This window comes from Loxodonta africana, chromosome 2 (assembly GCF_030014295.1).
Source record: "Loxodonta africana isolate mLoxAfr1 chromosome 2, mLoxAfr1.hap2, whole genome shotgun sequence".
Taxonomy (NCBI): Eukaryota; Metazoa; Chordata; class Mammalia; order Proboscidea; family Elephantidae; genus Loxodonta; species Loxodonta africana.
Genome location: NC_087343.1, coordinates 203,373,196 through 203,386,698, shown reverse-complemented (window position 1 = coordinate 203,386,698; position 13,503 = coordinate 203,373,196).

The window sequence follows — 13,503 nt, the reverse complement described above, 5'->3', positions numbered from 1 at the left end:
ATATATATAATATTCATGTATATTTTGTTATTGTTGTTGTTAGATGCCACCAAGTCAGTTCCAATTCACACTGACCCTATGTACAACTGAATGAAACACTGCCTAGTCCTACGTCATCCTCACAATCATCGTTATGTTTGAGCCCATTGTTGCAGCCACAGTGTCAATCCACCTCATCGAGGATCTTTCTCTTTTATGCTGACCTTCTACTTTACCAAGTAGGATATCCTTCTCTAGGAATTTGTCCCTCCTAATAACATGTCCAAAATATATGAGACAAAGTCTCGCCACCCTCCCTTTAAATTCTTGCTTGTTCATTCTTCTGGCAGTTCAAGGTATATTTAGTGTTCTTCACCAACACCATAATTCAAAGGCATCAATTCTTCTTTAGTCTTTCTTATTTGAAGTCCAGCTTTTGCATGCATATGAGGTGATTGAAAATACCATGTCTTGGGTCAGGATACTTTTGTCCTTAAAGTGACATCTCTGCTTTTTAACACTTTAAAGAGTTCTTTTGCAGCAGATTTGTCCAATGCAATGCATCTATTGATTTCTTAACTGTTGCTTCCACGGGTGTTGATTGTGGATTCAAGTAAAATGAAATCCTTGACAACTTCAATATTTTCTCTATTTATCACGATTTTGCTTGTTGGTCCACTTGTGAGGATTTATTTCTTTATGTTGAGATGTAATCCATACTGAAGGCTGTGATCTTTGATCTTTATTAGTGTCATGGATTGAATTGTGTCCCCCCAAAATATGTGTCAACTTGGTTAAGCCATGATTCCTGGTATTGTGTGGTTGTCCTCCGTTTCGTCACTGTAATTTTATGTTAAAGAGGATCAGGGTGGGATTGTAACATCCTCACTAAGGTCACATCCCTGATCCAATGTAAAGGGAGTGTCCCTGGAGTGTGGCCTGCACCACCTTTTATCTTACAAGAGATAAAAGGAATGGGAAGCAAGCAGAGAGTGGGGACATTTTACCACCAAGAAAGCAGTGCCACAGGGAGCAAAGTGCGTCCTTTGGGCCCGGGGTCCCTGCACGGAGAAGCACCTAAACCAGGGGAAGATTGAGGACAAGGACCTTCCCCCAGAGCCGACAGAGAGAGAAAGCCTTTCCCTGGAGCTGACACCCTGAATTTGGACTCCTAGCCTACTACTAGACTGTGAGAGAATAAATTTCTCTTTGTTGAAGCTATCTACTTGTCATATTTTTGTTATAGCAGCACTAGATAACTCAGACAGTAAGTGCTTCAAGTCCTCTTTACTTTCAGCAAGCAAGGTTGTGGCATCTGCATATCATAGGTTGTTAATGAATCTTCGGCCAATCCCGTTGCCAAGTTCTTTTTCATATAGTCCAGCTTCTTGGATTATCTGATCAGATTGAACAAATACGGTGAAAGGATACAACTGTGACACACATCTTTCCTGATTTAAACCAGTCAATATCCCCTTGTTCTGTTTCAACAATTGTCTCTTTGTACAATTAAGTGTTCTGGAATTCTCATTCTTTGCAATGTTATCCATAACTTGAAAGTAAATCAGAAGGTTCATATTGTGTAGGATTGAGAGGTAAAATTTACTATGTGAGATAATCTAAATATAGAGAGTGGTAATGCAAAGTAGAGACATTTAGAATTTATCTACTCCTAACATAAGAAGTTGAGGTCAAATGCATAACCAAGATCTTGCAACCTGGGCTGTGAATACTAATGCTCCTTTATGTGGATTATTTTTCTGGAGGGACTTCTTATTTCTTGATTCTGTCCCAAATTTTATTAACTCCATTCTCTGTTACCAAATGTTCTGCTGTTTTCGTTTAGGCCTACGATATAGTAGCACCATTGTCAGATTGTTCAACACTTCATTTAATAAACACCTTACATTGATCATATGTTAACATTTAAATAATCAATAAAATGCAAAGTAAACAGTTGGTAATGTATGCTAGATGTACAACTATGTTTTATGTTGTGTAATAAACACTAAAATACACAAAGATATCATGGTCAAGTTACTTTCATAGTCTGTCCAAACTGAAGAAAACTGAGTCGGAGTTGGGTTTCACACTAACCTAGACGTTAGTTCTGTTCCAATGAGTCCTGGATTTAGCGAGTGAGAACACTAAGAGATCAAATTTCTGTTCTTAAGTAAAGTAATATGAATAGAACTGAAGTCATTTGAATTCAACAAACATTTATGGAGAGGCTGTTAAGTACAAAAAAAAAAATCTATGGAACATTTAAAGATGACTAAGATTAGAGTCTTGTAGACCAAGTTGCTTACAAGTTACTCGTGAGTGAGAGTTTGGAAAGAGTTTCATGGAGATAACATTTCAATAGGTGGACATAAGTGGTAGAGGTTACCCAGGCTGAAGGGAATAAACAAGTGACTCATAAAATCATCTGAAATGTAGAAAGCTGAAAAAGCCCCTATGGCTACAGTACAGAGTATACCAAAGGTGACTGTAGGATTTGGGGTTGGAAGGGTGCATTGGATCATATTTTCCAGTAGGCTATCTTAAAACGCATAAAAAAAAAAAAAACCAACTCAGTGCCGTCGAGTTGATTCCAACTCATAGTGACCCTATAGGACAGCGTAGAACTGCCCCATGAAGTTTCCAAGGAGCACCTGGCAGATTTGAACTACCAACCCTTTGGTTAGCAGCCATAGCACTTAACTACTATGCAACCAGGGTTTCCAAAACACATAAAGCTTGTAAAAATTCATGTGTGTTTTTTGGGGTTAGGCCTCTTCCCAAAAGAGTTTGAGTCATGACATATAGGATGGTGCCCAGGAAACTGGATATTTATCTTATGATGGATCGATTTGCATAACACTTAAATAGGAGCTTCTCCAAGGACATCCAGAGTTTGATATTCATTTCCATCTCCCCCCTTTGTAGTAACCTTCACGTTATTAGAAAGTTGGAAAGAAAAGAGGATTATCATTTCTGTAATGAGGTTGAGAAATTGAAGTCCAAAGTTTATTTTTTCATAGTAGCACTAGCATTCAGTGGGAGAACAATACAGAATCTAGGTATTTTAAGCAAAAGTGGTATCCTCTTTCCAGTTTAACCATCAGCCTTCTCCCTAGCACCTTCCTCAGAGCCTCTATCACTTCCTTGTTCCTCAGGCTGTAGATAAGGGAGTTCAACCCGGGAGCGATGAGAACATCAAACACAAAGAGATGCTTGTCCACCTCTGGGGGAGGGAGGAACCAGGGGTCATGTATATAAGCATGGGTGGATCAAAGTAGCTTACTAAAGTAGGAGGAGCAAGTGGCCAGAGCTTTGTTCTTGCCCTCAGGGGAGTTTAGTGAAGGTTAGGACAGTAAGAAAGATGAGGGTGGAGGGTGTAGGAGGTCAGGATGAATCCAAAAGGAATAAGAAGGAAAATGATGCCTGAAACTAATAATACCTTCTAATAGGTGGAAGTGTCCTCACAAGAGAGTTTCAGAAGGGCTATGACTTCACAAAAAAAAAAAAAAAAAACGTGAATTTTCCTGGAGCCACAGGTCAAAATGTATATGGCATAAATTGTGTGCATTAGGGAGACAACAGCACCCCCAGCCCATGAGCTAGCTGCAATTTGCACACATGAAGTCTGGGTATCTCAGGGAGCTACAGATGGCCAAGTAGCAGTCTAAGGCCATGAGGGGCAGGTGAACGCACTCAGCCACTCCTAGCATTAAGTAAAGAAAGATTTGGACTCCACAGCCAACGTGGAAGATATCTCTGTTCTGAGAAAAAGTTGGTGGCCATCTTGTGGTCAGTGGTGGAGATGAGTGTCAGCTCCATGAGGAAGAGTAGGTTGAGCAGGAAGTACGTGGGTGTGTGGAGGTGAACATCACCCCAGATCTGCAAAGCCAGGATGATGTTTACAGGGATGGCCACCACGAAAATCGGGAGGACAATGGCAACAACAAAGCCAGGATGCTAAGAGTCAGAGAAGAGACCTAGGAGAATGAAATCTGTGGTGGTGGATTCATTTCCTTGCCTCATGTCTCAGTCTTCTGGTTGGGTCTAGAGGATCATCAGAGAAAAATACCTAGAGTTAGATATCCTTCTTTTCCTGTTTAATGCATCACTAATGTGAATCAATTTCTGAAATTCTAATATTTACTGAATGATTCCAAATTTATCAAAATATATTTTGAAAGATTCTTGGTTTGCAATCCTTTGTTATTTAACAAAATTAACAATACACCTACAAGGTAATCAACAGAAACTGAGGTTATTTGTTTGGTAACCATTAAACTGAATTGCTTGGCACAATGTTGTGTCATTCCATGAATGACAACTGTAAATTTTAGTTACACCTACATCTTGTAAGTGTGAAAATCATAGAGAATCCATACATGCGCCAATATGAATAAGGATACTAACACACAAACACTGATGGGACCTATAAACTTGGCATATTTCTTGCTTCTGGATTCACATTCTTGATTAATCCTTGGGGGACTCACAGATGACTAAGCAGGTGGCATGATCAGCTGTGAGTGGGAGATTTTACCTTAATCACTGAGCCTGGCCAAAAATGCTTTGAAAGTGACGTGGACTGGCTCTTATGGTCCACTTGATATATCAGTCAATGTAGATTAATTAGGGGAATATGAGAATTTGGAAATTCCAGTCTTAGTTTTTGAGTAAGTAGACATCAACTTATGACTAATTATTCCTACAAAAGCTGCTTGATTTTTTCTCTATCCCTGTCTCTAGCATATTACTTTTTTTCCATGAAAGAAATAGACCCATTAGAGGAAATTCATCTGTAACATTCTGTACCACCTCATATGAAATGTTGGCTTTATTCTTGTCTTTTTTTTTTTTTTTTAATTAATTGTGTTTTAAGTGAAAGTTTACAATTCAAGTCAGTCTCTCATACAAAAACTTATATACACTTTGCTGTGTAACCCTAGCTGCTCTCCCCCAATATGACAACACACTCCTCCTCTCCACCCCATATTCCCTGTGTCCATTCAACCAACTCCCGTCCCCCTCTACGTTTTCATCTGAACTCCATGCAGGACTTACCCACATAGTCTCATGTGTCTACTGGAGCCAAGAAGCTCACTTCTCATTGGTATCATTCTCTGTTTCATCGTTTAGTCCAATCCCTGCCTGAAAAGGTGGCTTCGGAATGGTTCTAGTCTTGGGCTAGCAGAGGATTTGGGGGCTATGAATGCCAGGGTCCCTCCGTCTCAGTCAGACCATTAAGTGTGTTCTTTTTATGAGAATTGAAGTCTGTATCCCACTGTTCTCCTTCTCTATCAAGAATTCTCTGTTCAGTTTCCTGTCAGGACAGTCATCGGTGGTAGCCAGGTACCACCTAATTCTTCCAGTTTCAGGCTGATGGAGTCTCTGGTTTATGTGGCCCTTTCTGTCTCTCAGGCTTATATTTTTCCTTGTGTCTTTGGTATTCTTCATTCTGCTTTGCTCCAGGTGGGTTGAGAGTCATTGATGTATCTTGGATGGCCACTTGCTAACATTTAAGGCTATAGACACCACTCACCAAAGTGCGATGCAGAAGGTTTTCTTAATATATTTTGTTATGTCAACTGACCTATATGTCCCCTGAAACCATGTCCCAAGACCCCCATCCCTGCTACTCCGTCCCTCAAAGCATTTGATTGTATTCAGGAAACTTCTTTGCTTTTGGTTTAGTCCAGTTGTGGTGATTTTCCCTGTATTGTGTGTTGTCTTTCCCTTCACCTAAAATAGTTCTTGTCTGTTATCTAATTAGTGATTACGCCTCTCCCTCCCTTCCTATCCGCCTTCATAAGCATCAAGGAATACTTTCTTCTGTGTTTAAACTTTTTCTTGAGTTCTTATGATAGTGGTTTCATACAATATTTGTCCTTTTGCAACTGACTAATTTCACTCAGCAAAATGCCTTCCAGATTCCTCTATGTTCTGGGATTTTTCATGAATTCTTCATTGTTCTTAATCGTTGCATAGTATTCAATTATGTGAAAAAAAACGTGAAGATACCATAATTTATTTATCTATTCATCCATTGATGGGCACCTTGTTGTTTCCATCTTTTTGCTATTGTAAACAGTGCTGCAGTGAACATGGGTGTGCATATATCTGTTCGTGTGAAGGCTCTTGTTTCTCCAGGATATATTCTAAGGAGTGGGATTTCTGGATCATATGGTAGCGTTTTAAAGAAGCACCAAATGGATTTCCAAGGTGGTTGTACCATTTTACATTCCCACCAACAGTATGTAAGTGTTCCAGTCTCTCCACAACCTCTCCAACATTTATTATTTTGTGTTTTTTTTTTTTGATTAATGCCAGCCTTGTTGGAGTGAGATGGTATCATATTGTAGTTTTTATTTGCATTTCTCTGATGGTTAATGATCGTGAGCATTTCCTCATACATCTGTTAGCCACCTGAATGTCTTCTTTTGTGAAGTGCCTATTCATACCCTTTGCCCATTTTTTAATTGGGTTATTTGTCTTTTTGTTGAGTTTTTGCAGTGTCTTGTAGATTTTAGAGATCAGCTGCTGATTGGATTTCTTGCAGCCAAAAACTTTTTCCCAGTCTATAGGTAGTCTTTTACTCTCTTGGTGAAGTCTTTGCATGACCATAAGTGCTTGAATTTTAGGAGCTCCCAGTTATCTAGTTACTCTTCTGGTGTTTGCACATTGTTAGTAACGTTTTGTATACTGTTTATGCCATGTTTTAGGGCTCCTAGCATTGTCCCTATTTTTTTCTTCAATGATCTTTATAGTTTTAGATTTTACATTTAGGTCTTTGATCCATTTTGAGTTAGCTTTTGTGCATGGTGTTATGTATGGGTCTTGTTTCATTTTTTTGCAGATGGATATACGATCCTGCCAGCACCATTTGTTAAAGTGACTGTCTTTTCACCATTTAACAGACTTTGGGCTTTTGTCAAATATCAGCTGCTCATATGTGGATGGATTTATGTATGGATTCTCAATTCTGTTCTATTGGTCTATGTATCTGTTGTTGTACCGGTACCAGGCTGTTTAGACTACTGTGGCAGTATAATAGTTTCTAAAATCAGGTAGTGTGAGGCCTCCCACTTTGTTCATCTTTTATAGTAATGCTTTACCTATCTGGGGCTTCTTCATATTCCATATGAAGTAGGTAATTTGTTTCTCCATCTCATTAAAAATGTCTTTGGGATTTGGATCGGGATTGCATTGTATCTATAGATTGTTTTGGGTAGAATAGATATTTTCATGAAGTTGAGTCATCCTATCCATGAGCAAGGTATGTTTTTCCACCAATGTAGGTCTCTTTTGGTTTCTTACAGTAGTGTCTTGTAGTTTTCTTTGTATAGGTCTTTAATGTCTCGGGTTAGATTTATTCCTAAGTATTTTATCTTTTGGGGCTACTGTAAATGGTATTGATTTGGTGATTTCCTCTTCAATGTTCTCTTTGCTGGCATAGAGGAATCAAACTGATTTTATGTATATCTTGTATCCTGACATTCTGCTGAACTGTTCTATTAATTTCACCAGTTTTCTTGTGGATTCTTTAGGGCTTTCTGTGTATAAGATCATGTCATATGCAAATAGAGGTACTTTTACTTCTTCCTTACCAATTTAGATGCAGTTTATTTCTTTATCTAGCCTAATTGCTATGGCTAGTACTTCCAGCAGAATGTTGAATAAGAGTGGTGATAAAGGGCATGCTTGTCTGGTTCCCGTTCTCAAGGGGAATCCTTTCAGACTCTCCATTTAAGATGATGTTGGCTGTTGGCTTTGTATAAATAAATTATGTTGAGGAATTTTCCTTCTATTCCTATTTTTCTGAGAGTTTTTTCATGAATGTGTGTTGGACTCTGTTAAATACCTTTTCTGCATCAATTGATAAGATCATGTGGTCTTGTCTTTTGTTTTATTTATATGATGGATTACATTGACTGTTTTTCTAAAGTTTTACCATCCTTGCATGCCAGAACCCAGTGCCTGGTATGAATCTCAGTTGGTCATGGTGCATTATTTTTTTTTTTGATATGTTGTTCAATTGTATTGGCTAGAAATTTGTTGAGGATTTTTGGATCTAAGTTCATGAGAAATAAAGGTCTGTAATTTTCTTTTTTGTAGTGTGTTTACCTGTTTTTAGTATCAGGGATATGCTGGCTTCACAGAATAAGTTTGGGAGTATTCCATCTTTTTCTATGCTCAGAAATATCTTCAGTAGTGGTGGTGTTCACTCTTCACTGGAAGTTTGGTGAAATTCTCCAGTGAAACTGTCAGGGCCAGAGTTTTTTTCTCTTTTTTTTATAGGTTTATTTAGTTGTTCTACCTCTGTTTGTGTTAGTTTAGATACATAGTGAGTTTCTAAAAATTTGTCCATTTTCTATAGGTTTTCAAATTTGTTAGAGTGCAATTTTTCATAGTAATCTGATATGATTCTTTTCATTTCAGTTGGGTCTGTTGTGATATCTCCCATCTTATTTCTTATTCGGGTTATTTGCTTCCTCTCCTGTTTTTATTTTGTCAGTTTGGCCTGTGGTTTATTGATTTTGTCGATCTTTTCAAAAAACCACATTTTGGTCTTGTTAACTCTTTCAATTGTTTTTGTCACCTACTTTATTTAATTATGCTCCAATTTTTATTATTTGCTTTCTTCTGGTGTCCAAGTATTTCCTTTGCTGCTCTCTTTCTATATGTTCAAATTGTGGGGAGAATTCTTTGATTTTGGCCCTTTCTTCTTTTTGGATGTGTGCCTTTATTGCTATAAATTGACCTCTGAGCACTGCGTTTTCTGTATCCCATAGGTTCTTGTAGGAATTGTTTTCATTCTCATTGGATTCTTTGAATTTCTTTATTCTGCTGTTAATTTCCTCTATAACCCAGTCGTTTTGAGCAGAGTGTTGTTCAGTTTCCGAGTATTTGATTTATTTTCCGTTTTTTCTGTTATTGATTCCTACTTTTATGGCTTTATGGTCAGAGAAGATGCTTTGTAATATTTCAATGTTTCAGATTCTGTTAAGAGTGGCTTTATGATCTAATATATGGTCTATTCTGGAGAATATTCCATGTGCTTTGGAAAAGAAAGTATACTTGGATGCTGTTGGGTGGAGTGTTCTGTATGTGTGTATGAGGTCAAGTTGGTTTATTGTGGAATTTAGATCATCCTTGTCTTTACTGAACTTCTTTCTGGGTGTTCTATCCTTCACCGAAAGTGGTGTGTTGGCCTCCTACCATTATTGTTGAGCTGTCTGTCTCACTTTTCAATGCTGTTAGAGTTTGATTTATGTATCTTGAAGCCTTGTCATTGGGTGTGTAAATATTTAATATGGTTATATCGTCCTGGTGTATTGTCCTTTTAATCATTATATAGTGTCCTTCCTCATCCTTTTTGGTGGATTTAACTTTAAAGTCTATTTTGTCAGAAATTAATATTGCCATTCCTGCTCTTTTTTGATTGTTGTTTGCTTGATTTTTTCCCCCATCCTTTGAGTTTTAGCTTGTTTGTGTCTTTAAGTCTAAGGAGTGTCTCTTTTAGGCAGCATATAGGTGGATCACGCTTTTTATCCATTCTGCCACTCTTTGACTCTTTATTGGTGCATTTAGTCTGTTTATATTTGGCATAATTATTGATAGGTATGAGTTTAGTGCTGTTATGATGTCTTTTGTGTGTGGGTGTCTGTCGTTGACAGTTCCTTTTTTCCACTTAATTTTTTGTGCTGAGTAGTTTTTCTTCATATATTGTCTTTTCCTCTTTTTCATTGCTGTTGCTGAGTCTTTACGTTTTTCTTGTATTTTATTTTGATGTGTACCATTGTTAGCCTCCTTTATAGTTACCTTTATATTTATTTTTCTAAGTTTAAACCAAACTTTTATCTCTTTATATTGCCTTGATTTCCTCTCCATATGAAAGATCTATGACTGCATTTTCTGGCCACTCTGTTGATTTAATGTCGTCATCTTTTACATAATGCCATCTCTGATTCCCTGTTTTGAGCATTTTTAATCTTGATTTATTTTTGTGATTTCCCTATCTGGGATGATATTTGGTTGCCCTGTCCTGTGTTTTAGTCTTGGGTTGATATGTGATGTTATTGATTTTCTAACCAGAGGAATCCCTTTAATATTTCTTGTAGTTTTGGTTTGGTGTTTGGAAATTCCCTAAACTTCTGTTTATCTGGAAATGTCCTAATTTTGCCTTCATATCTGAGAAACAGTTTGCTCTATATATTGTTCTTGGTTGGCAATTTTTTCCTTCAAGTCTTTATATATGTCATCCTATTGCATTCTTGCCTGCATGGTTTCTGCTGAGTAGTCCAAGCTTATTCTTATTGACTCTCCTTTGTAGGTGACTTTTTGTTTAACCCTAGCTGGTCTTAAAATTCTCTATCTTTGGTTTTGGCAAGTTTGATTATAATATGTCTTGGTGACTTTCTTTTGGGATCTACCTCTTTTGGGTTTCAATGAGAATCTCGGATAGATATCTTTTCGTTTTTCATGATATCAGAGAAGTTTTCTGCCAACAAATCTTCAATAATTCTCTCTGTATTTTCTGTTCTCCCTCCCTGTTCTGGTATTCCAATCTCTCGTAGGTTATTTCTAGAGTCCCGGAAGTTTCTTGCGGTTTCTTCATTTTTTTTTAATTCTTTTATCTGATTTTTTTCAAATGTATTGGTGCAAAGTGTTTTATGTTCAATCTCACTGCCTTCCATTTCCTCAGTTCTGGTCCTCTGACTTTCTATTGATTTGTCTAACTCTGAAATTTCATTGTTAATCTTCTGAATTTTTCTTTGCTGTCTCTATATGGATTTTTGCAGCCTATTAAATTTATTATTATACTCTTGAATAACCTTTTAAATTTTCTTGACTGCTTTATCTGCGTGTTCCTTGGCTTGTTCTGCGTTTTGCCTCGTCTCCTTCCTGATCTCTTGAAGAGTTCTGTATATTAATCTTTTGTATTTTACCTCTGGTTAGTCCAGGAATATATTTGTATCTGGAAGATTCCTTGATTCTTTGTTTTGGCAGCTTGTTGAAGCTGTCATAGTCTGCTTCTTTAAGTGATTTGTTATTGACTGTTTTCTCCCAGGCATCTATAAGTTATTGCATTAATTTGTTTTATGTTTGCTTACTGTGTCCTAGCTTCTTGCCTTATTTTGTTTTGATATGCCCAAAGAGGCTGCTCAAATGAGTTAGTTTGAGTACTGGCACATTGAAACCCTAACATCCTGTCACCAGATGGCTAGAAATGTTACCAGGTATGTGAGCCCAGGAGTCCATCTGCTTTTCTTGTATGGATTCAGGCCATGTGTCCAGGTATTCAGTCACTGAGTGTGTAGTACAGGATCTCCTCTACAGTCTTAGATGAGTAAGGGTGTTTGGTGAAGGCACTTATATCTAGCTGCAGCAGGGGGTCACTCTCTGAGGATGGCAGGGGGCTGCCAAGTGTCCTCCAAGTGTCTGTGAGGAAAGTGTGTTACTGTTCCCTGCAGTGCACAGGTGGCTGGGCTCTGATGCTGGACCATGGGCACCCAGTCCTTTTGGTTGCAAGGACTGGGAGTCACCACTCATCCCTGAACCCCTGTTGTGTGTGGCTTGGTGGCATGGGTTGAGCCACCAGTCCTCAGGCCCCTAATGTGGGTAGTGAAGAACCCTCCTTAATAGGCAGAGTGGTGTCAAATGTCAAATACACACTTATCCAGCATATAGCTGAAACACTGAAGTCAGACCTCAGGCACATACACCATTGCACAGTTCCAAGGAGGGCCTAAGCTGCTGAAATGCACCCACATAGGTCCTCATAGGTGTGAAAAGCATTCAATGTCTGTGGATTGCTTATACCTGTGCCCAGGCAAAATAGGTGCTTCTACCGTGATTTCCCAGCTTAGAGTAGTGGGCAGATTATTTTTCCTCATTTGTTATTTTTTTCCTTCTCTCAAGGCAGGGAGAATGGCTCAGGGGGTGCAGCAAGGCCTATCTCAGGCCTTGGGAAAGTGATCACAACTGAAGCCAGCTCAGGGGCTGGAGCAGAGGGAGGTGGGATCAGATAAATGGGAAAGAGTTATTTCTAAAGCGGTGCTTTTTGGTCCTTGTGGTAAATTGGATGTAAGTACTTTTGCTGAGAGCATTGTCCTTTTCTGATTCTGGAGATGTGAGTAGATTCTGTGCTGCTTGCTCTCACCTGCTTTAACAAACACGTCCTGAATGCTACTGCCAGCCCAGCTGTGGTCGTGCCAGGGGATCAGGCCTGTAAGGTTCTGGTTCCCTCTGAGTCAGGTCTGGCAACTCTTTGCTGCTTTTGAACTGTCTCTCTCTCCCCCTTCTGCTCAGTCCAATTTCTTTGTCTTTGATGTTCAGGGCTCTTAGCTTATTTTTTATATATATATAACTATAACTAACTATAACAACTATAACTAAACTATAACTAACAACTATAACTATAACAACTATAACTATAACAACTATAACTACAACTAACTACAACTAACTATAACTGTAACTATAACTATAACAACTATAACTATAACAACAACTATAACTATAACAACTATATAACTATATATATAACTGATTCACTTTTTTTTTTTTTTTTTGGTCTTTGTTGTAAGAGAGAACACCAGAAGCATCTGACTATCCACCGACTTTGCCCCACTTTCTCATTTTTATTCTTTTGCCATCTCCTTATGGATAAGGCAAACATAACTTAGGAGAAAGAGTTATGGCCAAAGAAGGATCTTAATGTTGAATCAAGAAGAAATTAATTTGCAGAGCCTTAATAGGAATTTCTGAATCTGTTGTTGTAGCTTACTGCCACTGAGTCAGCCTTTGACTTATGGTGACGCCATGCACAAGGGAACAAAACCCTGTCAGGTCCTGCACCATCCCCATGATCAGTTTTGATTGGATAGCTTTGAACTATAGAGTTTTAATTTGCTAATTTTTGGAATAAGATCACCAAGCCTTTATTCTTAGCCCATCTATGTCTAGAAGCTCTGCTAAAACCTGTTCAGCATCATAGCAACACAAAGCCTCCACTGAAAGAAGGGTGGTGGCTGTGCATGAGATACCTTGGCTGGGAATGAAATCTGGGTTTTCTGCATGGAGGGTGAGAATTCTACCACTGAACCACCAATGCCCTCATTGTGTTTGTTACTGTGTCTTTTAAGAAATATGATTCATCAGAATTTGCAACCGATAGTACAATTGTACATTGCAGTGATGAAAAACCACAGAGAAAAGGGGAAGAGGCCCCAGATAAGTAAAGCATTATTGAAGAAGAAGAAGAAAAAAGCAGAATTTGCACTACCTGACTGCAGAACCTACTATCAGGTGTAGTAGTTAAAACAGCCTGGTGCAACGACACATACATTGACCAATGGAACAGAATTGAGAACCCAGATGTAAATCCATCCACCTACAGTCACCTGATTTTCAACAAGGGCCCAAAGCCCATCAAATGGGGAAAAGCTAGTCTTTTTAACAAATGGTGCTGGCAAAACTGGATGTCCATCTGCATAAAAATGAAACAGGACACTTACCACACAA